Source organism: Tamandua tetradactyla, chromosome 14, assembly GCF_023851605.1.
Source record: "Tamandua tetradactyla isolate mTamTet1 chromosome 14, mTamTet1.pri, whole genome shotgun sequence".
Classification (NCBI taxonomy): Eukaryota; Metazoa; Chordata; class Mammalia; order Pilosa; family Myrmecophagidae; genus Tamandua; species Tamandua tetradactyla.
Genome location: NC_135340.1, coordinates 51677879 through 51703708, shown reverse-complemented (window position 1 = coordinate 51703708; position 25830 = coordinate 51677879). Strand labels below are relative to the sequence as shown.

The 25830-nt window shown below is 39.4% G+C and overlaps 2 long non-coding RNA genes across 3 annotated transcripts in view; both read right to left on the bottom strand.

Moving 5' to 3' along the window:
- Positions 1–19888, bottom strand: part of LOC143655107 (uncharacterized) — a 39395-nt gene extending 19507 nt beyond the window's left edge. Inside the window, exons 1-3 of one of the 2 annotated variants that reach the window (XR_013162051.1) lie at positions 17706–19888; positions 11059–11205; positions 6078–6111 (exon numbers count right to left, since the gene is read on the bottom strand). This is a non-coding gene — a long non-coding RNA (uncharacterized LOC143655107). Of the gene's footprint in view, positions 1–6077; positions 6112–11058; positions 11206–17705 lie in introns of those variants that run through there. The other variant, XR_013162052.1, reaches the window with a different exon arrangement.
- A 122-nt stretch (positions 19889–20010) lies between these two features.
- The window catches only part of LOC143655106 (uncharacterized), a 51888-nt gene continuing 46068 nt past the window's right edge, over positions 20011–25830 (bottom strand). Inside the window, exons 2-3 of the long non-coding RNA XR_013162050.1 lie at positions 23815–23977; positions 20011–22791 (exon numbers count right to left, since the gene is read on the bottom strand). This is a non-coding gene — a long non-coding RNA (uncharacterized LOC143655106). The remainder of the gene's footprint in view (positions 22792–23814; positions 23978–25830) is intronic.

The following is a 25830-nucleotide window of genomic DNA, read 5'->3' as shown; positions in this document are numbered from 1 at the left end:
GTGGTCAGGCTGGGTTTTTACCACCCTGGAAACTTCAAGGCTGATATTTATACATAAAGCTAATATATATGTGCCCAGTAGAATTCTGTTCAGTGCATGGGAATTGCTTTTAGCTTTGGTGGGGAAGTGGGGGAGTGATGGAGGGCAGGGGCTTTTATATTACCATGAAATTTGAATTCCTCCTCACAGCAACCAGTCCACATTACTCCCATTTGAACTGAGAGCATATTCTAAGGGCTGGCTGCAGCAAGGCCCCAATTTCAGGAGAACTGAGTTGGGGTCACTGTAGAACGGCTGTGAACCATCATCATATGGCTGACCTGGAAGCAGCCAATTCAGTGTAGAGGATGGAGAAGGAGTAACTTCCTTTCTGAACTGATAAATAAGATTTATGCTCTGCCATATTCAATAGGAAGTGGGAGGTTTTCTCTTAACCAAATAGATTGCCACTTTTCAAGAATTGCATTGAGTTTAATTTAATCTTTATTTGATGATTTTAAAGATGACATTTCAGACTCTGTAGGCTTTCAGTTCTTTGTAATTAACTTTACCAAAGAGTGCATGAGAGGTAATTAGTTGAGAGATCAAAAAAATGGGGAAACTGATTTTGCCACCTGAGTATGCTATGTCTACTCTGCATCCCAGGAGAGGATTCCTAACCTTCCAATATCTTTAAGTGGCTCCTTAACATATCAGAGCAAGGACAGAACCACAGTAAGATTCCACCATCAATTGATTTCCTTCTCCCTCCAGAATCCTTTCCAGTCTATGCTCCTTACTTTTTTCTATCTGGATCAAAAATAGGATCAGAAATAAAGTACCATCAAACCTTAATTGAACAACACAAAAAACAAATCCACATCCGAAAAATGTCTGGAAAACACCTGGCCCTTATCTAATCCTCATAAGGGTGAATGCCAACTGATTGGTTTACTGCCAAGATAAGTGTTAACTCTCAAGGGATGGTGGAGACACACTAGACATCCATTAATTAACACTTCCTCAAGGTGAACAGAAGTGCTCTTGGAGGTTGGAAAGAATTTCATTTACTTTCTAAACCATGACTTGAGACTGACACTTCAAAATTATCAACAGTAGTTTGGGGATGGGAACATATCTCTTTACTCTTTCTAATTTATTAGCAACACGTACTTAAGTACTCTTTAGTGCAGAACTCTCTCTGTACTAGCTTTCTTTGGAAGGTAAAAAAATAACGAGAGTGTCTGCCTTCTAAAAGTTTATCAGGTTAGGTAGGAAGGACCAGAACAGATTGCACTGTAAAGGATACAGATAAGCACATGAAAATTAAGGTTGCATTAGTACTGTTCATGCATGGAGTAAGAATGATTAAAGAGATGGCCACCATTTAAATTTTAGTTAAAGTCTTCAAGGATAAGGACATCTTCATATAGTGTGTTGGAGGAAGTGGTGGACAGACATGGAAAAACAGCAGAGAGGGGAGAGCAAGTGAATCTTGTGTAGGGCTTGGTTGGAAAATTTGATAGTATGACCACTTCAGAGGTCCATGGTTTCATAGATCAAGAAAAAGAGACAAAATTCTAACAATTGATGTTATAAGAGTAATGAAGAGATGAACAAAAGTCAATAGTTTTAGGGTGGTGCAACAGTGGCTCAGTGGCAGAATTCTTGCCTGCCAAGCCAGAGACCTGGGTTGGATTCCTGGTGCCTGCCTGTATTAGTTAGGGTTCTCTAGAGAAACAGAATCAACAGGGAACACTCACAAATATAGAATTTTTAGAAGTGTCTCACATGACCACGGAAATGCAGAGTGCAAAATCCGCAGGGCAGGCTGTGGAGCCGATGATTCCAATGGAGGGTCTGGATGAACTCCAGAGGAGAGGCTCGCCAGCCAAAGCAGAAAGAAGAGCCTGTCTCTTCTGAATCCTCCTTAAAAGGCTTCCAGTGATTAGACTGAGCATCATTCATTGCAGAAGACACTCCCCTTGGCTGATTACGAATGGAATCAGGTGTGGATGCAGCTGATGTGATCATGATCTAACTCTATGAAATGTCCTCATTGCAACAGACAGGCCGGCACTTGCCCAATCAGACAAACAGGTACCACCACTTGGCCAAGCTGACAAATAAAGCTGGCCATGACAGCCCACCCCTTGTCGACTTGGCAGCTATATATATCACCTTAAACCATACCTAATTTCTAAATGAAAAACATTAAAGCACACATTTTTTCCTTTCACCTAACAATACTCAACTGTTCTGCATATAACTGGAAACACAGTAACTCTATCCAGAATAGGGTGTAAGTCCTTGGGTAATATTCATTCTTAAAGTTGATATCTTACAACTTAAATAGTATAATAGGAACAAAACAACATCACAGTCCTCGTTTCTGTAACTAATCACATGGTCGTAGTTCATTTTTATCACTACCTTCTTCCACTACCCATTCCATGTTCCCTTTACCCTCAGCAAGCACTTCAGCTGGCCATGGTTCTTTGCTTGGTGGGGTGACCCAAACCTTCATTCCTTAAGTTTCAGACCCATTGGTAGTCCTGCCTGGATTGGGCTGTTGCAGTTTTCCATTAATTTTAATCACAGGGCATGGTAGTACTAAAAGACACCCTAGGGGATCTCCTATATTCCAAGAAAACTCTTCTTTACCTCCATTGTATAGTGGCAGTCTTATTTCCCCCTGATAGTCAGGGTCAATCACCCCAGACAATAATGCAATCCCCTTCTTGGCTTGTTGATCCAGGGGCATGAGTAGCCCAAAGTGACCAGGCGGCAGTCTTAGATTCCAGTTCGATGGAATCAGTGTTGTTTCTCCTGATGGAAGCACAACCCCTTTTGGAACTTAAAACCTGTAGACCAGCAGAGCTCAGGGTCACAGGAACAGGAAGCAGAATTTTCCTAGTGGACCACTAGGTGTAATAGTGAATGGTGCCACTACCATTTCCACCCCTTGGTTCCTGGACCCATGGATCCTGGCTATGGGAGATACAGCACCATACAGTGGACACTGAACCCATGGATCCTGGCTGTGGGAGATACAACACCATACAGTGGACACTGATTCAGAGCATATACAGCTTCCTGGAGAACATTACCCCAGCCTTTCAAGGTGTTGCCACCTAGTTGGCACTGTAACTGAGTTTTCAAAAGGCCATTCCACTGTTCTATCAATCCAGCTGCTTCTGGATGATGGGGAACATGGTAAGACCAGAGAATTCCATGAGCATGTGCCCATTCTTGCGCTTCATTTGCTGTGAAGTGTGTTCCCTGATCAGAAGCAATGCTGTGTAGAATAGCATGACAATGGATAAGGCATTCTATAAGCCCACAGATGGTAGTTTTGGCAGAAGCATTGTGTACAGGGAAAGCAAACCCATATCCAGAGTATGTGTCTATTCCAGTTAGAACAAATCACTGCCCCTTCCATGAAGGGAGTGGTCCAATGTAATCAACCTGCCACCATGTAGCTGGCTGGTCACCTCGGGGAATGGTGCCATATCGGGGGCTGAGTGTAGGTCTCTGCTGCTGGCAGATTGGCATTCAGCAGCGGCTGTAGCCAAGTCAGCCTTGTTGAGAGGAAGTCCATGTTACTGATCCCAGGCATAACCTCCATCTCTACCACCATGACCACTTTGTTCATGAGCCTGTTGGACAATGACAGGAGTTGCTAGGGAAAGAGGCTGACTGGTATCACAGAATGGGTCATCTTATCCATTTGATCATTAAAATAAAAAACATTATCCCCCAGAGCCTGGCTTTTTACAAGCAAAGCATTAGTAGAATTGAATGGTGATATTTTGACTATCTCTTCTGCCAACTTACTCCATGGATTGGGAGTGTCATTCTGATTATGGGAATTAGAGTCCTTAGTGCCTTTGAGTCCAGTCAGAGTAGAAAGCCATTCATAAAAACCCATTTTTAAGATTCTGTTTCTTAAGAACCACTCCTGTTATCAAGATGTATTAGTTAGGGTTCTCTAGAGAAACAGAATCAGCAGGGAACACTTGCAAATATAAAATTTATAAAAGTGTCTCATGTGACCATGGGAACACAGAGTCCAAAATCCACAGGGCAGGCTGTGAAGCTAACGATTCCGATGGAGGGTCTGGATGAACTCCAGAGGAGAGGCTCACCAGCCGAAGCAGGAAGAAGAGCTTGTCTCTTCTGAATCCTCCTTAAAAGGCTTCCAGTGATTAGATTGAGCGTCACTCATTGCAGAAGACACTTGGTTGATTACAAATGAAATCAGCTGTGGATGCAGCTGATGTGATCATGATCTAATTCTATGAAATGTCCTCATTGCAACAGACAGGCCAGCACTTGCCCAAACAGATAAACAGGTACCACCACTTGGCCAAGTTGACACATGAAGCTGACCATGACACTGCCCATGCCAAAAAAAAAGAAAAAATGTCAATAGCTGTGTTACCAAAAATTGGAAAAGGGTTGGAGAGTAGGAAGCTAGTGAGAACGATCTAAATCCTCATCACTCAGAGAAGAAGATAAGTGAAGAAATCAGTATCAGCACGTAATTTAGCTCATGGATAGTGACAACTCCTGATCATCCGACTGCCAATAAAACACTGCATGTTTTACCAACTCTATGATGACCTCTTAGGTATGGATGAGGGGAAAAGAACCTCCTTCAAAATCCACTACTTAGAGAAAGAGACGCTTCAGGTGTTATTTATGCGTTATCCCACTCTCTAGTGCCACATGATTTATAGTACATTTGGATGCCTTCACTCTTTTTTTTTTTTATGGTAAGACATGGTTTGTTTATTTTGGACGTTACCCATGATACCAAAAAGATGGAGAGAGGTGAAGGATATGTATGATTGAGAAGCACAGTGGCAAATGATGCCACATTTACATGATGGAAGTTGGTGTGGCTGCAAAATGGAGGACGTTGAAAGGCACACAATGAATCTGATAAACCTTGGGCTGTGCAGAATGAGCCAGAAACAAAAGAATAAATATGCTAAGGTTTCTCTCAGGAAGTACTTATTTAAAAAATGAGGGCCTGGATTGTGGGCCCTTACAGCAGACACATTTGGGCCTTCACTCTTCTTATTTCATTTTAAGAGCTACTAGTTGTGACCAGATAATAAAATTGGGTACTTTCATTTAACAAAAAATAGCGGCAGAATTTGGAAATATTAGCAGTCTAAAATCTTTTATCCCAATTATTAAAACACTGAATCCAAAGTGAACCAGAACTTTTCACTTTCAAGATCCACAAAAAGTTGGTTTCTAGCCCTTTTCTTAGCTCCCTCCCCTAAGAGACCTAGAGGTCATCTGCTGTCTATCATTCTAAAGATAAGTGAACTGAAACCTCTGGTTTGCTTTCCACTTGCGCTAGTACATGAATGAATTAGTGAACCTGCCACCTAGTGCTCTGTCCAGAGCTTTGGAATCCTTTATTTTTCTTCCCTCCTCCCCCAACAAAATCCTAAGAAGAAAGTTTTTCAGCAGAGTAAAAAATTAGCTTTGCCACAATAAAGAGGTGAGTCACATACTAAAATTTCTCTCCTACCCATCACATCTTATGCACTTCACCTTAAAGTATCATTTTTGTTCTTTGAAGGAAAAACAACCTTTAAGGGTTGGATGTGCTTAATTCAGTCAATGTGGAAAGGGGGAGGTGAAAAGGGAGATCTCCAAGGCTAATATCACAATGAGAACAAAAGCTTATCCACATTATGCAATATATTATAATTATGCTATAAAATTGCTCTTCAGTACAATTTTTAAATAGTTCTGTTCTTGATGGGAATTCACAAACAATCGAGGTGGTTGTGTGTGTGCATGCAGATGTGGGTTATAAGCATGGAGTTATAAGCATTCATCCAGAGTTTTGGAATCCTTTCTCCAACAGTAAAAAAATAAGAAGCAGCAAAAGAATTCTAGAGATGTACATGCAGGCCTTGCCCTTATGGTGGGATCCTTGAAGAAAAGAACTGTGGCTCTGAATTCAGCACATCTGAAGATGTCCAGGGCTGCCCAAAGCTGTCCAGTTGGAATGCATGTGCCTTAAGTGGTCTGTCCACCTGCAAATGAGACTGACTGTGAAGAACAAGCAGTTGAATATTTTCCAAAAGTGAATGGAAAAGAATCCTAGAAACAGAGAGACCAAAATATGATAAGGCTCAAAGTCCTGATGTTACCTAAGTAGCTGCTTCTCTGCATACAGCACTGTGTAGGACATTTTTGGCAGAACAAAGAAAGCAAAAACAGTTATTAGGAATGGATTGGGGAAATCAATGGTTTTAGCTAATGGCTTTTGCTCTGCCTATAATAAGAGGGTCATGATTTATGAAGATAAGTTTTTAAGGGTTTTTCTATATTTTGAATTTCTACTTTAATAGATCCCAGTTTTCTCTTCCTTGCCTTAAACTTTGATCAAATCAACTATTTTGTATTAATATTTCTGTTTCTTTATCTCAGTGGTTCCCAAACTGGCCTCTGGCCTTACATTAGAATCCCTTGGGCATCTTTAAGACAAAACAAAACAAAACAGAAATATTTTAAAAATTAATGCTCTAGCCTGATATATCTCGTGATAGACATAATGTGTAACTTCCAGAGCCCAGCTTTTCAAACTAGATTGGCAATGTTTTGCTATCAGGAAGGAGGGCATCAGCTCATGTGATAGTAATCACTGTTTCCAGTAGCATTTCTCTATCTTGACTCTTCTGAGTACGAACCGAGTACAGCATGGGAGAGCCTGAGATTAAATGGGGACAGAGCAAGGAGGGTCGTGTTGATGGCTCAGGGAAACAGTGTGGAAGGGCGACGTGGGTGGCTCCTGTGTGTGACTGGCCATGGAAACCTAGACTTTAAATGTTTGTATTTGAATCATTCTTTGGAAAGAAATCTTTCTTTTGCTCATATATATGTGTATACTTCTTTAAATAGATGTATTTCTTCAGATATATATAATTTCTTGGAAGGTTCAAAGTTGTTGGTCTCACTCAACAGAAACTAATGCTGGCTAACCTAAAGAAATAATTTTGGGAAGGATATTGGGTATGATAGAGAATTGACAGGGAAGGTGTGACCAAGCTCAAAAAATACAAGCAAGGTAGTGTTATGTAGGATACTTTGCTGATGCTGCCTCTTCTGGACAATTTCTGTTACCACCGCTGGCCCCACTGTCACTGGACATTCACCATTACTATTGATTTTGGACTCTGAAATCCACCACCACTGTGAATAAGTGTAACTGTGCCAAAAATTATAGGTGCTTTTGCTGAATGCAAGTAAGAGTTGGGCGTATCAGTAAAGCATAGACAGTAGATTGCAAGTTCCTTGAGCTCAAGGAACATGCCATGCTCATTTCTCCACCATTAAGACACTCCCTTGCATAAGATAGAGCTCTATAAATATTGCTGATAGAAAAAAATGAAAATAAATGAATTAACATGACATGGCATGATATGGAATGACAGAGCATGAAATTCAGGCTACAAATGATAGGTAAAATGTTATCACAGAATAATTTCTGTGCTAAGAATTCTACTTCTTAATAATTTTACTGAAACTTCAGTATACTTAGGAGTTTCAGACAATGGATAATCATTTATTACATCAATACCTCAGCTCCTCCATGATAAAATAAGCAGGCAAAATAAATGCTCCTGTCATAAAGTTGTTTGAGACTAGAATAAATGTTTTGAAATTAGAAGTACCATATTTTATAAGATATAATTCTAAGGGTTATAAGCAATTTCCCACTATGAAATATAAATCAGAGATTCTCAAGCAATTCTCTCACCCCCATCCCCTTATGCCATAGACCCAATCTAGGGAGGATTGACCTATTAGTCCACATGCTGATTACCTCTTAATTTCGTGATGCAATGGGGTTTTCTTGGGGAAAGTTCCTAGCTAATTGATGTGGCACCAAGAAAATAGCAGAATGAGTGAGAGCTGGAACGATTTAAAAGAGGCTTGCTTTCCAGGGTATCCAAAAAAACTGAACTCCTTCATGCACTGTACAATCCAAACCTCAACTAGGACACATAGCCAGATAACTTGATTTTTGTAAGAGTCTATCTAGCCTTTAGGGGGAAAGCAGTTTAGTATATTTATTCAATTATTAGGAACTGCAAAAATCGTGAACCGGAGCTCCTTAATAAGGACAGGAAATGTGTCTTGTGGATATTTTTCTCCCCAGTGCCCTCAATAATTCCTAACACATGATAAATGTTTAATAAATGCTGCTGAATTAACTGATGAATAAAGAATTAACCACATGGATATACATGGTTAATTACCACACTGCCAATATACAGTGCTAGTAAGCATAAGAAAACTGCTAAAGAATAGGTTACTAGATGATGACAAATAAAAAGAAAAAGAAAACAAAAATGTAGGGGGCTATGCTTTCCCCCCACCCCCACCAGTTTCAATCTAGTCTCAAATGCCACTCTGAGCTATCAATGGTTTTCCCATGCATTAAATCACTCTATAAGCACAGATTTAAAAAGGAACAATTCCCCGATTCATGTCCCCTCTTCCTGGAGAAAAACTTAAGTACTGTCTATAGCCCAGGTCTAACAGAGAAGAATGGAAGAATCTTTGCAAAAGATAAGACATTCATTATGACATCCTGAATTGGAATTATACCTTATACTTTTTCAAAGTAGGCTTACCCCACCACTTCTTAACAATACTCAAAAGAAACCTATAAAGTGGGTAGATTTTTATCTACATTGAAATATATAGACCAGTGGAGGGACTTGTCCACGTTTCTATATCATTACGGGTAGAAGGAACCAGCACAAGAGCCCACGTCACCATGAGAAGGGGCCTTCCAATTGTTGTCGGTCATTACCGGTGACTTGAAAAGTGACCATATTTCACTTCTGCACCCACCAAAGGGCACAGGTGGGTTCATCTCGAATTATCATACCAAATGTTGCTAGGGGCTGATGCTGACACCCAGGCCAAGAGATGGCATTTTCAAATAGACTGAACAGAAAGTGCTATGTCTAAATAGATATCTTGGGGAGGGGATACTAAACCAAACGTATTTTCCCAGCTTTATTTTTTTGGTCACTGTCACAGGTGAGACATTCAGTACTGCAGGAGGAGCTGGGGTGGGGGTAAGGGGTGAGGAAGAGAGGAAGAGGGGAGACTGACAGCATACAAGAATAGAACATTCTAATTAAATCTAGTAAGTGAGAAATCTGTAGTGCTTTTAAGGGGGAGTAAGGTTAACTTGAAAAGAGATGTAAATTGGAAAAATTCAAAGAGGAACAATAAGAGGTGTTTGTGCCAAGACTCATGTTTTGTTCACACACATCAAATATAGAAATACTGGACACTCAAATAAACTTTGGACCCTAGTTTCCCCTAACTCAAACCACATGAAAGTAAGGTCATGCATAAAGAAGAAAGGGCTAAAGTATGTTAGCAATTCATCAGCAGAAACAAACTACATGGTCATCTCTGCTTCCAAAGAATTTTTAATAAATGTGGGAAAATAAGAGAGGCACAGATGAAATAGAACAATTCAAGGTAATGGGTAATCCAGTGCTCTGGGATAAAGACAGGGACCAAGGGTTTTCAATAGGGGGTGCATATACCTCGAAGGGGGAGGGAGGAGTGTCTCTGGTATCTCTTCCTAGGCCAGATGTCAGACAGTGATGTATGTGTCCCAAGGGAAGAGTGAAATTTGCACAAGGAAGAAAAGATGTACAGTGGCTGCTTTACTTTCTAATAATTGTGTTAAATCGGTTTATCTGTCTCTCCTTAAGTGAAGGTAACAATTAGTTAATAAAAACTAGATGTTATAAATTCCACAAAATGGACAAACCTCATGAAAGGTTTTTGTTGGAAAAGGTCCATGGATTGCAAATAATATTCATAAAATAAGCACAGATTAAAACAAGAAAATGACAGGGCTGACATTTCTGCTAATATCAGTTCAAGGTCTTCATCAGCTTCAAATCAAGGCAAACACAAGGATGATCTTTTCAGATCTGATGGCGTGTCAACAAATTTTTGAAATTATATATAAAAAAAGAAAATTTGAAATATGGATTTATAGCCAATATCATTAGTAATGAAATACGTCCCTAAGTGAATATTGTTCCTTGAGCTATAAACCAATAATAGCCTTAAGACATCATAATTAGTATGTTATTTTAAAATATAATGAATTTCATTTTTATCTCTCATTTAACTTTTTCTATTCAAACAAAATGTTTTAGAGCAATTGTATATATAATTTTTTAAAAAAATCATTAGGAGATATGCTCAAAAATGCTTTACTGATAGAAATATGCAATCAAAAAAGCAGAGATCACTGGTTTAATAGTGAAGCAGCAGTAACTCAAGAGATAGTGAAATAATTAGGAGCAGAAGTCAAGAAGTTTCATAGAATTTGGATTTGAAAGAGTGGTACAGGAGAAGGTGAGTCCAGATGAAAGCAAAAACATGTCACAAAGGTATAAAGAAAAGACTGTTAGGTAGCAGATCTGACTGGCATTGGGGAGGTATAAAGGAAGAACAGTTCAGTTTGGGACACACCTGCCTTCTAAATAGAAGAAGTCTTCTAGGTTCTTCTCCCAATCTCACCCTACCCTCTCATCCTTGACACTGTCTTCCCACAATCTCAGCTATCTCCTCTGATGATGAGCTCCACAGCCACTTCTTATTTCTTGGCCCACTTGCTCAGGTGTCTGCTGGATATCTCTTCCATCTCTCCCTGACCTCTCAAATTTCACAAATTGATAAAGAAAACCTGTCAACTTGCAAGAACATTTTCCATTTTCCCACTTTGTATTTGAATCAAGTAAAGGGATCAGTTCAAGTGATTCCTATTTATTACTCCCAACACTACTTTTTTAAAAACACATTTTTAATAAGCTAAGAGCAATTATTCATTCAAAAGATATTTATTGAGCACCTACTATGTATCAGGCACTGGTAAAAGTGCTCAGAGCACATTATGATAAAAGCACACAAAGATCCCTGCCATAGAGGAGCAAAGTCAGTTAAGTTTATAAAATAAATAAATAAACCTGCAGGTAAAATGAAATGCCAACCACCTACCTGATCTGAGACTCATCTGAGATATTTCACAGTGATATCCATCACTTAACAGGAGCATTATGGTATGTTTTTTGGAAATCAAATGGTTCTGGGTTCAAATCTCAGCTCCATCACTCTTAGGCAAATTACCTGAAGCCGGTTCCTCATCTGCAAAGTGGACATAAAAATACAAAATTGGACTGTTGTAGATTTCTGTGACATAAAATATATAAGAGCCTTACACATCGTTAGTGCTCAATAAATGTTAGCTGCTTTGGCCTTTAAAAAAAATTGGCCCATTTCTTCACTAAGAAATATGTGTGTGGAGATAACATAAGCATCAATCAAACTGAAAGAACAGGAGGTTGGGGTAGTTGAGGGAAGAAACCTACCCAGCCCTGCTCCCTCCTTGGAAGCTTCTCAACTTCCCATCCAAAATGTACTTTTCCTAGACTCACGGTATTGTTTATAGGCCACAGCGATTTTTACTGGAATGATTTTTGCTCCTTCTCTATGATCGTTGAGGATAATGTCTTGCTCCTGCATCCCTTTCAGCACTCAGCTCAGTACCAACCACATCTATAGGCCTCATTGAAATCAAGTAGCAATTGAGCATAATCAGTGAAATATCCTACCTATTTTGTCCCAGAAGGACATATTTATATGATTAGAAGAGAGAATTATGGGATCACTAGATTCATTTTCATCTAGAAAGGGAATAAGAAGAGAGAAAGAAACATTTGTGCTCCCTGATCTCATGAAGCTTTCAGGCTGCTGCTCTATCAAGCCTTGAACACAGAGCTACAAGTGAAGAGTAAGGCAGGAAATAATGAAGAGGCCCTGATTCCATCAGTATGCAAATTGTTTCATTGGGATGGAAAAAAACACTAATTAGGGAATTAGAAGGCCAGACCTAAATGTCAACCAAGTCACAGATTTACAGTAGTCTCTGGTAGTGCATTTTAACCTTTCTTACTTAAATTTCTATTCTGTAAAATGAGGTTAGACCTCCTGCTGCAAAAATGATGATTCTCTGATTCAAAAATAAGCAAGGCAATTATTTTCCAGTTTCAATAATCTCCTTTCCCTCTAATGTTGTCATCCTTACTGCCTTTGAAAATACATTTGTTTTTGACTATTTTTACATTGCTTAATGCTTGGAATGGGTCTGTTCCCCAGACCCAGGTAACCCATTTGTGTTGACATTCTCTCTTTTATAATGTTTGGTAATCTGAGTAGAAATTCTTACTTTTGTCCCAGACCAGTTCAGAAGGTGCATCTTTAATTTCATGCCAGAGGGAGAAATAAAATACTGTTCCCTGTGTCAGCTATTTGAATCTCATCTACCTGAAAATTTGTCTTTCTGGGCCTTCTTACAAAAGTACAAGTTCATAGGTAGCATTTCCATAACATGCCTTCTCCAAAGAGGGCATGACCCACCTTCTTTAATGAAGCTCAAAATGATACTCCATTCTGGCCCCTGAATGTAATTTAACTGCACAACAACCAACCAAGGTCAAAAGGCAATGAAATAATCACTAGTCCTCTTCACCAAATTATCTACCTCTCTGCCTGTCTTTTGGGTTCATTGTAAGATTGTTCCTCCTGGTCACCTCGAAATTGCATGTGACCATGAGTTAGTTCTAGCCAATAAAGGGAAAAAACTCATGTCTCTTCTGGGCCCATCATTTAATTGTGAGACCATTTAATCATGAGCACTCTTTACTTCTGTCTTGCTGACCAGCCATATTTCAGATAATAGCTGCTCTGTCAGATCAGGTCATGGAGTGAGGATGAAGAACAGAGTATCCCCCATACCCACGAATACTCCCCATCACCAGCATGAGTGAAAAATAAACTTCTGTTGAGTAAAACCACCAGCATTTTGGGATTGTTTGTTACTGAAGCAAAACCTAGTTTATCTTGCCTGATGAAGACAGCAACCATGGGCTCTGACACTTTTTCACGTTCTTATAATCTCCCAAAGGATGTGCAAGGTACCTGACTGAACGCATATATTCATATAACTCAGTTAGCTTGAACCAAATTTGAAGTATGAAAAAGTTTTCATTGTTTAGAGTTCTTGTTCCAGACCCGTACAGTCCAATATTGTAGCCACTAGTCACATGTGGCTTTTGAGCACTTGAAATGTAAATCATGAAACCTAGGAATTAAACTGCAAATTTCATCTCGTGGTAATTACTTCAATATTAAATTTAATATAAGACATCATTCATAATTCTTATATCAATTATGTGTCCGAGTGATAAGATTTGGGAGACATTGGGTTAAAAATCTTTATAAAATGAATTTTACCTGTTACTTCAAATTTTAAAGTGGTTACTGGAAAATGTATATTTACATTTGTGGTTCACATTATTATTCTATTGAACAGCCCCAGTCTAGAACCTAATCCTCAGTTACAATTTTTTATTCAAATCCTGCTTCCATCTTCCAGTCCCATGTAGAAATACACTTCAGTTTCTATAAGTTTTTTTCTTATTTGGCCTTAGAAATCCCCAACTAGTAAAGGTTGAAAGGAGTGTTTGCCCTGCTTCACTAAGTTTTGAAGAACTCTTCCCTAGGAATTCTAACCATGTGGTTCTCCTCTCTAAGGCTGGTTCTTTCAGTCTTGCCACGGGTCCTACCCTAGTTCTTCCTCTTAGTGTGTTGCATCCTGAATTCCAGTTTCCCCATGTCCCTGCCCTTTTTCGAAGCCACCACCTGGATTATTCTACCTGGCCTTTCCCTACAGTGGCCTGTTGACACTATCATCATCTTCTCTGAGATGTCTGTATAACCTTCTCCTTAAACAGATAAATTATTACACACTATATATTCACTCATCCTTTGTTCTTGGCTTCTGGTGCAATGTAGAGAGAAGAGTGTCTATTAGCTGGTCATTGAGTTTTAGGGTATAAGAACCTTTATTTTCACCTACTTATGAAAAGAGTTGACTTAACCTGTTGCTTCCTTCAGATGATTCTCTGAAAATAGGCTTCTCTTGGACACGATTTCCCCTGTTAAAACGGTGCCTTTGTTTGCCAAGACTGCTATAACAAATACCACAAACCAATTGACGTAAACAACAGGAATTTATCGTCCCGTAGTTTTGGAGGCTAGAAGTCTGAAATCAAAGTGTTGCCAGGATCATGCTCTTTCTGAAGTCTGTAGTCTTCTGGTGGTGGCTTGCTGGCAATCTCTAACCCGATCTCTGGCTCTGTCACAGATCTGCTTCTCTCCTTGTATGTCTCCTACAACCGTGTCCAAGTTTCCTCTGCTTTTAAGGGTTCCAGTCATACTGGATTAAGGCCCATACTGATTCAGCTTGACCTCATCTTAACTAATAACATCTTCAAAGACCTTGCAAATGAGTTCCAGCCACAGGACCAGGGATTAGGACTTGAACATGTCTTTCTGGGGGATGTGATTCAATCCATAACAAATCACTAGTTAGAGAGTAAAAGATTTCTTTCTGTTGGACCACCTTAACAACGACCACTCCAGAGTCTGTCCTCAGATTTCTCCAGAAGTTCCTACAGCCTCTTGTTCTTCCCTGTGAGGGTTTAAAAGATTCTGGTTGGTTTAAGGATCTGCCAGAGCCAAGGGAGGCATTTGCATGATAAAGCCTGGGTTCCTTTTATTACATTTATTTTCATCTGATGTCAGTCTGGACTTTGGTGCTTGGTTCCCTTGTCAGGGACTGTCCCTCTGAATGTCAGTTAGCTAACCCAGTCTCATAATCTTAAAAGGCAGGTAAAATGTCCCCACATTGTGGCCTATAGCCTACCAAAAGCCCTCTGACGGTGCAGCAAGATATCATTTTAGGAGTCTGCAAAGATCAAACAATTCTTCTACAGTAGCTCAGATGCAATAGAAAACTCCACCCACCTCCCCAAGCTAACTTCCTGACCCCAAAACCCAGAGTCTAATCGCTGAAACAGTAACTTTAAGTTTGTGGGTTTCGACAACTAAAGAAAGCCAAGCTGCAGCTAAGTGGCTTCCAGGCAAGGTTAGAGGAGGGTACATGAAAGGTTCTACAGTCTTACTTTTAATCTGTTGGGTTCTTCTAAACTGCATGTTGCTTTGCATACATTTACAGCTTGAGTGCCTTCAAACTCCAACCCTTGAAGTCAGTACCAAAGATTAAAGTCAGGGCATTGTTTATTTTATGAACTAATCAACAAGGCAGGGTCTGGGTACACCTTGCATAGTCTCTGTCCCAACCTGTGGGTCCCAGAATACGGAGGTAGACCTACAGCAGAGATACAGACCTACATAGGTAGCTCTGGTTTGGGCCAAATCAAATGTTGAATGTAAATAAGAAAGTGAACTAAATGGATGGATAGTTTTATATTGGGAGATGTCACCAAGCTTCTAACCTAAGCTCATGGTCTGACTTCATACTATTTCAAACTAAAGGTCTTCTGCTTTTAAACTTCCATGCTTGGAGGATAGAGCTATCCCAGAATACAGTGGATTGATGGGCTAGACTTCTTGGGTCTTGATGGTTGCAAATAAGTCAAGTTTCACTCAAACTAAAGGTCTTCTGCTTTTCTACAGAATATAAGGAACACAGGTTATTTTTTTGTAAATCCAATTTTATTAAGATATACTCATATACCATGCAAACCATCTGAAGTATAGTAATATACAAACCATCTGAAGTAACCAATGGCCCACAGTATCATCACATAGTTATACATACATCCCCATAATCAAATTTGAAACATTTTCATTACTCCACAAAAGAAATAAAGAGAAAAAAGAAAACCCAAATCCTCCCATATCCCTTATTCCCCCTTCTCCCATTATTGACCCATAGTATTAATGTGGTACATTTGTTACTGTCAATGAAAGAATATTAAAACATTACTATTGACTATAGTCCATAGTTTGCAGTAGGTACATTTTCCCCGTATATCCCTCTATTATTATCTGCTTGTAATGGTGTCATACATTTGCTCTAGTTCATGAAAGAGCTTTTTTGTTCTTTGTACAGTTAATTTCGGACATTGCCCCCCCCAAAATTCACTGTATTATACATTCCCATGTCTTAACCTCCAATTTTCTTTCTAGTGACATACATGACCCTAAACTTCCAGTTTCCATCATATTCAGACACCATTCAGTACTGTTAACTATTCTGACAATGACATGATGCCATCACCTCTATCCATTTCCATATGTTTAAGTTCAACCTCGTTAAACAGGAGCACAGGATATTTGACAGTGAAAGCATGTTTTATGTGTGTGGAGGAGAGGAGAGGGCCGTGCTTTAGTGTATAACAGTAGGTGGCCACTCATACGGTATGATTTTAGAATCCAGAGCATAGCCTCTGCCTATCCTGCCTCCTATCCATAAATCCCTAATACCTGAAATGACCCTCTACTGTTACAGTGATTCTACTTAAGAATAAGAACATCCCTGGAAGGGATAATGCACATTAAGGCTTAGTAGTTATCTACAGCACAGATAATAGTAGAATATATTCCATCCATGGTATAAATGCATTTTATCAAACTCTGAGAACTGTTTTGAGAAAAGAACAGAGGCTTAAGATACCTTAATAGGTATTTTAAAGAGAGGAAAGGGTGCAGAGTTCTCTTCAGATTTCTGCACTGGGTCAGCTCTGGGTAGAGATGCAAATTTGAGAGGCAGGGAGAAGGGAGCAGGGGAATATGGCATGTGTGGATAACTCCGAGTTGTGCATTTAGTTCCCTGTCCCGTTGCCCTGCACTTCGGCCAGCTTTTGGTCTAGTGGAGAGGGCAGACCTGTTATGTTTATCTGTCACCTGCAGGAAAAGGAGGTGTGGTTTTATTTTAACTTGAGCTTCCTTTGCCACTTGGGTGTAACTCTTACAAGTGTTAACTTGCTCTGCTTGTTGGAGCTGAGTAGCTGCTACCTGAGCTCAAGAAGTTCAGCAAAGAGAAAAAAAAATCGCTTTGAAGAGAAGGTGGGTGAAAGAGAAAGCCACATCAAAAAACCAGCCAGTGTTAAATTTGTAAGAGGTTTAAAAATATTCTGGGTCCTTTTCTGCTTTTGGACTTTTTTATTTAGCAGCCTGCCCCCATTTCCAAGCAGCCCCATGTAAAGGCACTTCCTTTGGCTGCTCTTATACCAGCTGAGCTTTCAAACCAGTTCTCTGATGGGTTCAGGGGCTCTAAACTTTCTGTGAGATGCTTGAAGACTCTGCCCCTAGCAAGGAAGAAGACCTGAATCCAAGCATGACGAACAATAGAGAAGAACTATTCATCCTGCCCCACCCACCTCAACACACGCCCCAGTCAAACAAACCTAAACCCACACTCTAGGGTTATGTCCCCTCTGAGCTACTTACTCAAAGTTGACTTAGCTGTTGTTATGTGAGGGTTATGGAGTGTACTTGATGGACGTGGGGGGTAAGGGTAAAAACTGTCAGAAAAGTGTCTTGATTTGTCTCAAGACAAATCATGTTTTTCAGAGCTTTAAAAAAAACAGTCAAAGGCCACTCATTTTGTTCTTCGTGGAAAATAAAATCCTTTAGTGTCTGCTGTAGTTCGCAAGCTATCGTAATGCAATATACCAAAAACGGAATGGCTTTTAATTAGGGGAATTTATTAAGTTGCAAGTTTACAGTTCTAAGGCTGTGACAATGTTCAAATTAAGTTACCAACGAGAGGTTACCTTCACTCAAAAAAGGCGATGAAGTTTGAGGTTCCTCTCTCAGCTGGAAGGGTACATGGTGACCTCTGCTAGCTTTCTCTCCTGGCTTCTTGTTCCATGAAGCTCCTCCGGGGGCATTTTCCTTCTTCATCTCCAAAGGTCTCTGGCTGTGTGGGCTCTGAAGCTTTTTTCAAAAATGGTTCCCTCTTAAAGGGCTCTAGTAAGCAACCCAACGTTGAATGCATGAAGACACATGTCCACGGAAACCATCTAATCAAAAGTTACACCCACATTTGGGTAGGTTGCACCTTCATGGACACAATAACCACCACCAACCCCCTAGCAATATTGAGTGGGGATTAAAGAATGTGGCTTTTCTGGGGTACACAACAGATTCAAACTGGCACAATGTCCTATATATGAATGAATTTTGAAATACTGTGATCAAAATGCAAAAAAAAAAAAAAGAGGAAAGAGCATCAGTAAAGAGCAGTTTAAATATAATGCAGAGTAAACAGAAATGGAAAACTGAACAGTTGCAAAAAAAAAAAAATGAGGAAGCTCCCTGGGCACTGATATGGAACAATCACGGAGAGATATTAAGTGATAAAAAGCAAGAGGCAGAGCAACGTAGGTAGTTTGCTACTACTGTACATACATATCTCCTCCTTTTACACAACAAATTATGTAGGATCCACGAGAAAGGATGTGTTCTATCCTATCTCTCAGAGCCCTAGTTTATTTGAGCCCCAGGTTCCTTCAGGGGTGACTTCCTCAGTGATGACCTTCGTTGGCTTCTTCCTCTTTCCTTTCCTGTGCCCTTACTCATTCTCCTATGTGTTGGTTGCCTCTAGGGAGGGAAATTGGGAAAAGGGATGGGAAAGAAACATTCCACTGGATACCTTTTTTATAAAATTTGCATTTTAAAATATAAAATTCATCATCTATTGAGAAAAGTGTTAGTAATATAATCGAAATTTACAAAAGTATTGAGGTCAAAAGCATAACGGAGTAGCAAGACTCAGTCTACCTCTCATGGTGCAGCTGTCTTCCATGGCAAGTCTGGCTAGTGTCCAGAAGCCATGCAAAAGATGGCCCCAAAGCTTATAAAGGCAGCAGGTCCAACCTGCAGCTTATACTCAGAGAGAGTATGGCAGTCTCTGAACACTCTCCTCTCTAAGCCTAAACCTTTCAATTATCACACCAGACCAAATAACTTTCAGATCCTTTAGCACAAATCCTACACATAAAGGAGTTTGCTTTCACAGCTTCTCAATTGGTATAAAATCCCTCAACTGGAGGGGATTTTAATCAAAGAGCTATTAAGGTCTGCTCAATGCAGAAAACTTTTAAACACACACAGAAATAGAAGGGTTGGGGTGGGGGAACATATAATCACACTACCTAAAGCACACACACTCACTGGTTGTCTCTCCTTCAGTGATAAGAGCAGCCATTGATGCTACCTAGATCCATTATTTCAATTAGGAGTTGTAAAATAGTGTCATCCCTTCATTTATTACCTGGAATACTCCTTTAGAAAGAAAATTTTTCTCATTTAACTATTTTGTTATTCTGAGATAAAGTTCATATATGAAAGGAAATATACATAGTTAATCCTTTCCCTATACTTACGAGTATTCAGGATAATGAATTGGTTCTTTAACATCCTCCAAAGATGACCTTTTCAGTATCATTTTGAATTCATGGATATTAACATACCTGAAATACTTCAATTCATTATAATTTTTAGTCTTTCCAATGTCAAATTGATCTGCCTTTTGCTATGGGGAGACTCTTCAATGTGTTTCCAGAGAAATTTTTTTTTTCATTTTTTAAAAAAATTTACCAAACTAAAACATTAACATATATAATCAGTAATTCACAATATCATCACTTAGTTGCATATTCGTCATTTCTCAGAACATTTGCATCAACCCAGAAAAAGAAACAAAAAGACAACAGAAAAAGAAATAAAACGAAAACAGAAAAAAAAAGATTATACATACCATTATATATCATACCCCCTACCCCTCGCCTCCATCAGCATTTCAAACTAAACTTATTTCAACATTTGTTCCCCCTATTATTTATTTTTATTCCACATATTCTACTCGTCTGTTGACAAGGTAGATAAAAGGAGCATCAGACACAAGGTTTTCACAATCACACAGTCACATTGTGAAAACTATATCATTATTCAATCATCCTCAAGAAACATGGCTACTGGAACACAGCTCTACATTTTCAGGCAGTTCCCTCCAGCCTCTCCATTACATCTTGGATAGCAAGGTGATATCTACTTAATACGTAAGAATAACCTCCAGGATAACCTCTCAACTCTGTTTGGAATCTCTCAGCCATTGCCACTTTGTCTCATTTCACTCTTCCCCCTTTTGGTCAAGAAAGTTTTCTCAATCCCTTGATGCTGAGTCTCAGCTCATTCTAGGATTTCTGTCCCACGTTGCCAGGAAGGTCCACACCCCTGGAAGTCATGTCCCACACAGACAGGGGAAGGGTGGTGAGATTGCTTGTTGCATTGGCTGGAGAGAGAGGCCACATCTGAGCAACAAAAGAGGTTCTCTTGGGGGTGACTCTTAGGCCTAAATTTTAAGTAGACTTGACCTATCCTTTGTGGGGTTAAGTTTCATATGAACGAACCCCAAGACTGAGGGCTCAGCCTATAGCTTTGGTTGTCCACATTTCCAGAGAAATTTTGACATGAGCTCCATAATCCACAATAACATCCTCGCCTTCTGGTCTGACGAGATATGCAGGCTCCTCTTGCACATTGTATGCTTCAAACTTGCCATGTCTATTTTTCAAAAAATCTCTGGTTCCTTTAATTAAAAAATGTTATTTAGAGGCCCCAAACTGGGCACTAGGGGTGCTTATTGCTAAGGTGTTGACATTTTTATAGACAGATCCAGGAAAGAAGTATTTTTTAAAAATACTAAATTCATACTACTTTAACTTCAGATTTAGAGTTTTGCTTCTATGATTTTGTATACTTTTTCCTCTTATATGGAGAATCTTGATTTCTAATCTTGTTAATAAAATTACTTATTTGCTTTATACTACAATATATATGTAACCATTTCAGGTAACAATATAAACAATACCATCAGAAAAATAATTACTAAAAACGTGTTTGTTTGTTGTTATTTGTTGTTGTTGCTTTAGTTTCTTGAAGTTGTTTTTTTTTTTTATCTTTACAGTTTAGCTCACTAGGGATGTATAGTCCCATAATGTGTTTTAAGTAATTTGTTTTTTGATTTTTAGTAATTGCTTCTTTAATTGTGATTTAAAATTTTTTATAATGTAAGACATTTCCATGGTACCAAAGTTAGATCTACAAAACAAGATATATTCAGAAATGTCTAACTTCCAGGCATATCCTCTCTATTGTCCTCCTTCTTACTCCTTTAGGTAATCATTTTATTTATTTTAAAATTTCTTAAAAATCAGCAAATATACACACTCATATTATCCTTCCCTAGATAAATGCTAGCATACTATATACACTTTTCTATTTTTTAACTTTTTTTTTAACTAAACATTTTATTAAGCTGATCACTCCATGGAAGAATGTAGAGATATTCCTTTCCTATTATTGCTGTGTAGCATTCCCTTTGGTTGATTTAGCATAGTTTATCCAACCAGTTTCCAAACTTTTGCTATTATAAACAACACTGCAATGTATAAAAGTCTTTTCTGTACTTTTACAACAAATGTTTAGAATACATTCCTAGAAGTCAGATTACTGCATCAAAGGGTGAATGCATATATAATTTTACAAGATGTCAAATTCCCATCCATGGGTTTTTTTTTCTTTTTTTGCACAGGTAGGCACCAGGAATCGAATCCGGGTCTCGGGCATGGCAGGCAAAAACTCTGCCTGTTGAGCCACCATGGCCCGCCCTGTCCACGGGGTTTTATACCATTTTGAAATCCCACTAAGAATCTATGTGCGTTCCATACATACTCCTCACAAACCAAATATGTTGTCATCCTTTTAGATTTTTTATTAATTTGGTAAGTGATAAGTGGTATCTCTGTGAAGTTTTAATTGTATTTCTGTTATTATAAGTGAGGCTAAGAGGCGTTTCATATGTTTAATGACTGTTTTCCTTTCTTGTGAACTGTCTGCTCATATTTTCAGCCCATTTTTCATAGGTGTGCTGGCCTTTTTCTTCTATGTTTTTAGAAGTTCTTTATAAATCAAAGTATCAACTTTTTATGATATAACTTGCAAATATTTTCCCAGTTCCTGTAACCTTTTAAAATATATATTTTGATATCTTCAGATGAGGAAACTAAAGAACAAAAGGCTGGAGGAAGTTTCCAAAGGCCCCGAAAATACAAAGTTAATTGATAACAAAGGTCAAATAAAGAAGTTTTAATCACAAGAGTTGTATTGCCAGACTCTGGTTCTCCATGTCAAATTTTGGACAGCAGCACTTTTAGGCCCACAGTGCTAGATTCTAAGTTTGCCTAGATCATCTCAGCTATGTCACCTCAATGATTGTGGCCTGTGGTTTTCATTTCTGAAAAACTCCTAGCAGAGCATACAGTTTCTATTTCTAACAAATTCATTTATTCCACAATCATTTCTTGATACCTTCTATCTAGAGAATGGAGATCAGGCAAGGTCTCTCTGAGAAAGTGATATTTAAAATAAAATCTAAAAAAAAGGAGACATAGCCAGCTGTTGTGAAAACCTAGGGAAGAGATTTGTAGCGAAGGGGTATTAAATGCTAAGTCCCTCAGAGAGAAAAAGTTTGAGGAACCCCAGGAATATTAGCATAGATGGAGCACCATGAATAGAGAAGCAAGCGGTGGTGGATAAGGGTGGCAGCTGGGGCCAGATTATACGGTTTTGCTAGGCTAGGGTTTGAACTCGTGCCTCAGCTTGAGCTCAATTTTTTTTTTGTCTTTTTGTTTGCCCCATGAGTGAATTATTTTCATTCCCCAAGGGCCATCTCTCTACCTTCTCAGCTTTTACAACATCATCACTAGCACTCCCCTACCATTCACGGACTGTACTTTATCTCCACCTTAGGGTTTGGAGCACTGTTCTTCTCCTGGGACCTTGCAGCACTTCCTCCTGCAGGAGAAAAGCAGCATAGATGTTACCAGTTAGCATACACAAGCAGAAGAGGCAGCCTAGTCTCTACACAGAAAGGAAATGCAAGTCCACAGTTGTTGACACATGCTTTCCCCAACACCTTTCGATAATAGTTAATTGTGCTGTGTGCCTTTGCAGGTTGTTTCTTAAGCAAAGTTTATCCAAGTATTTGTACATTCCTTGTAGGAGGTTTTATTTCTCTTTTGAACCTCCCATAAGTTCTGAGAACATTATCATATACTTAGCAAACATTAGTGCCTTATTTATAAGTTAACTTTACTTGGAGCTCTGTAATTAAGAAGCCCTATTTCAGATATAATGCCTCTGAGAAAGTAGTGGCAAAAAATAGGGAAGACAAGAAAACTATTTAAAAACACATATTTCCCATGCTTTAGCACCCATCGCCACCCCCATCCCCATCCCACATGCTACCTTAGGAAAACCTGCCGAACCTGGAGAGGGCAGTGAAGAGCTAAATGAATAATTTTAAATGAATTATACAGCTTGCCAGGAGCACAAGAGACCTAGGACAGGATTTCAAATGCTGATTCTTTTTTAATGGGATGGTTGTTTAATTTGAGATATTACATAATACATTAGAAATGTATTCCCTAACCTTCCTTTACCTTTGGCTATAAATGATATTTCTCTTCTTCTTGTTGACCATCTCTAATTTAGTAACTTAATTTTTATTCCAAAAGTTCCCTATTTTCACAAACAACAGAAGAAGTACTTAAAAAGAAATCTAAGATATAGAAGCTTTCCTCAGATTCAGTTAATATTTAATGAGTGTCTAATAGATGACTGGCACTTTCACAAACTTATTTAATATTCTCCTAGAGTCGTTTAGTTTTTTTCAGTACTTATATTAAGCACTTATATGCCAGCATCATGCCAGATGCTGGGGCCATGTAACAGTCAGGATGGACCTGCTTATATTGTAGTAATAAACAAACCCCTATTATAGTGATGTAATACAAAAAATGTTTATTGCATACTCACACTAAATGGGTACCACGGAGCAGCTGGGTGTTCTGCTCACCATCTTCATCATCCTCACTCTGGGTACCAAGATGACAAATATCCCTGCTTGCATATTGCCAGCCGGCAGAGAAAACAGCCAGATGGTCTGGAGGGCCCTCCACAGGAAATTAAATTCTCTGACCTAGGACCAACACAAGTCATTTCCATGCATAACTTATTGGCTAGAACTGGTCACGTGGCTTCAGGGTGGGGGTGGGGGGTCAGGAAATGCAATCCTACCAGGCACCCAGAAGCAGAGAGCCAAAAATCATCAGTAAAGCAGCATTAAGGATGCAATAGGATAGAAAGTTTGAGTAACATGGTCTCACCTTTGTTGGAAGAAACAATCTAGTGGGGGAAACAGACACATAAACAGAAATTTTCAAATACTGTGCTCTAAGTGCCCAAACTGAACTCTGCAAAGGTGGCTGTTAGACCACAGAGAAAGGGTGATGAACCCAAATGGGAGGTGTAGAGAGCAGCAAAGGCTACCCCAAGAAGGTAACAGCTGAGTGAACCGAAGAATATGTAGGATCTGACAAGTGAAAGGGCTGGCAATGGATGGGTTAGCTTTCCAGGTAGCTGGAGCCAAGGCAGGGGCAAGAGAAAGCACAGTGTGTGTGGAACAAGAAGCAGTGAGTGAGTTCAACATTGTTGAATGTAAAATGCTAAGTGAGAAAGGCCAGGAGATAAGACTGGAGATATAGCAGGAAACAGATCACCTGATGGTAGGGAGGAAGTTTGGGTCTTAATCCCAGGTGAAAGGGGCTATTGAAGTGTTTTAAGCAACAGAGTATTTTGGTCACTGTGTCAGTTCTTGGGGCATACTGTCCAACGTCCCCCCCTTAAAGTCTTTGGAAATAAAAGAACAAGACTACTCAGTGCTGAAGTATTGTAAGAAAATGGCAGAAAGCTCCAGGAGTCAGTCCTTCCACCAAACTCACTATTGAACTGTCAAGAACTGTCAGTTTTTAATTCAAAATCAATTATTTTGAAATTCTGAATTCTAGTGGAATACTGGCAACATCTAGGGAGGTGTGGAAGGAAGAGATGGTAAACTGTGATAAATACTGGTGAGTTCACCAGTGGCTACCATCCCCTTCCCCCACCCTCTTGACAGGCAGCAGTGGGGACTGGAACTTCGGATCCTGGTGCAGCTTGTAGTGCCAGGATGGGACATAAAGACCTAATCCTCCAAACTCTGGGAGTATATGATCTGATCACTGATGACTGCTTTTGACCAACTACTTCAGTTCTCTGGAGGCAGGCTCTGAGAACAACTTTGCCCCAAGCCCCTCGGGGGTGGTGGTGTTTAAGGCAGTATCCTTCCTTAAAACTGTGGAAAACAGTTAAAAAGTGCATTACCTGGACAAGTGCTGAATCCTGAAAACATAGCTTCAAAAGCCATTGAAGAAGCTACTGAAGCCCTTGCTGGCTCCTCCCCCACCCCCTTACAACACAGGGTAGAGCCAGCTTGCTCTACCCTGTGTTGCCTTGGGCCCTTGGGCCCTTGGGAGTCTTGGGCCCTATTCCAGAGGGTCCCCTCTGTGCATACTGGGGTACATGTGTGTCAATGCCAATCTATTGGGTGGAAATCTGAGAGACTGATCCAGGGACCGTGTTTCAGACTCCCTCTCCCAGAGTTTGTCCTTCGGAAAGAGAAGTAGTTTGTAGACGCCAGAGATGACATGAGAAACAATTAAGTTGAAGTGGCCTAGGGCAAGGGACTACCTGTCTTAAATCACTCAAGAGAGCACTCAGGATGGGGAGGAAGTCTATTTCAAAGATTCGATGAAAAAAGAAAATTCAGACCAATATCTCCTATGAATATAAATACAAAAATACTCAACAAAGTATTACCAAACTGAATCCAATAGCACATTATAATAACTATATACCACATTCAAGTGGGACTTATCCCATATATGTAAGGATAGTTCAATGTAAGAAAATCAGTTAATTTAACATCCACATTAACAGAACCAAGGGGGAAAA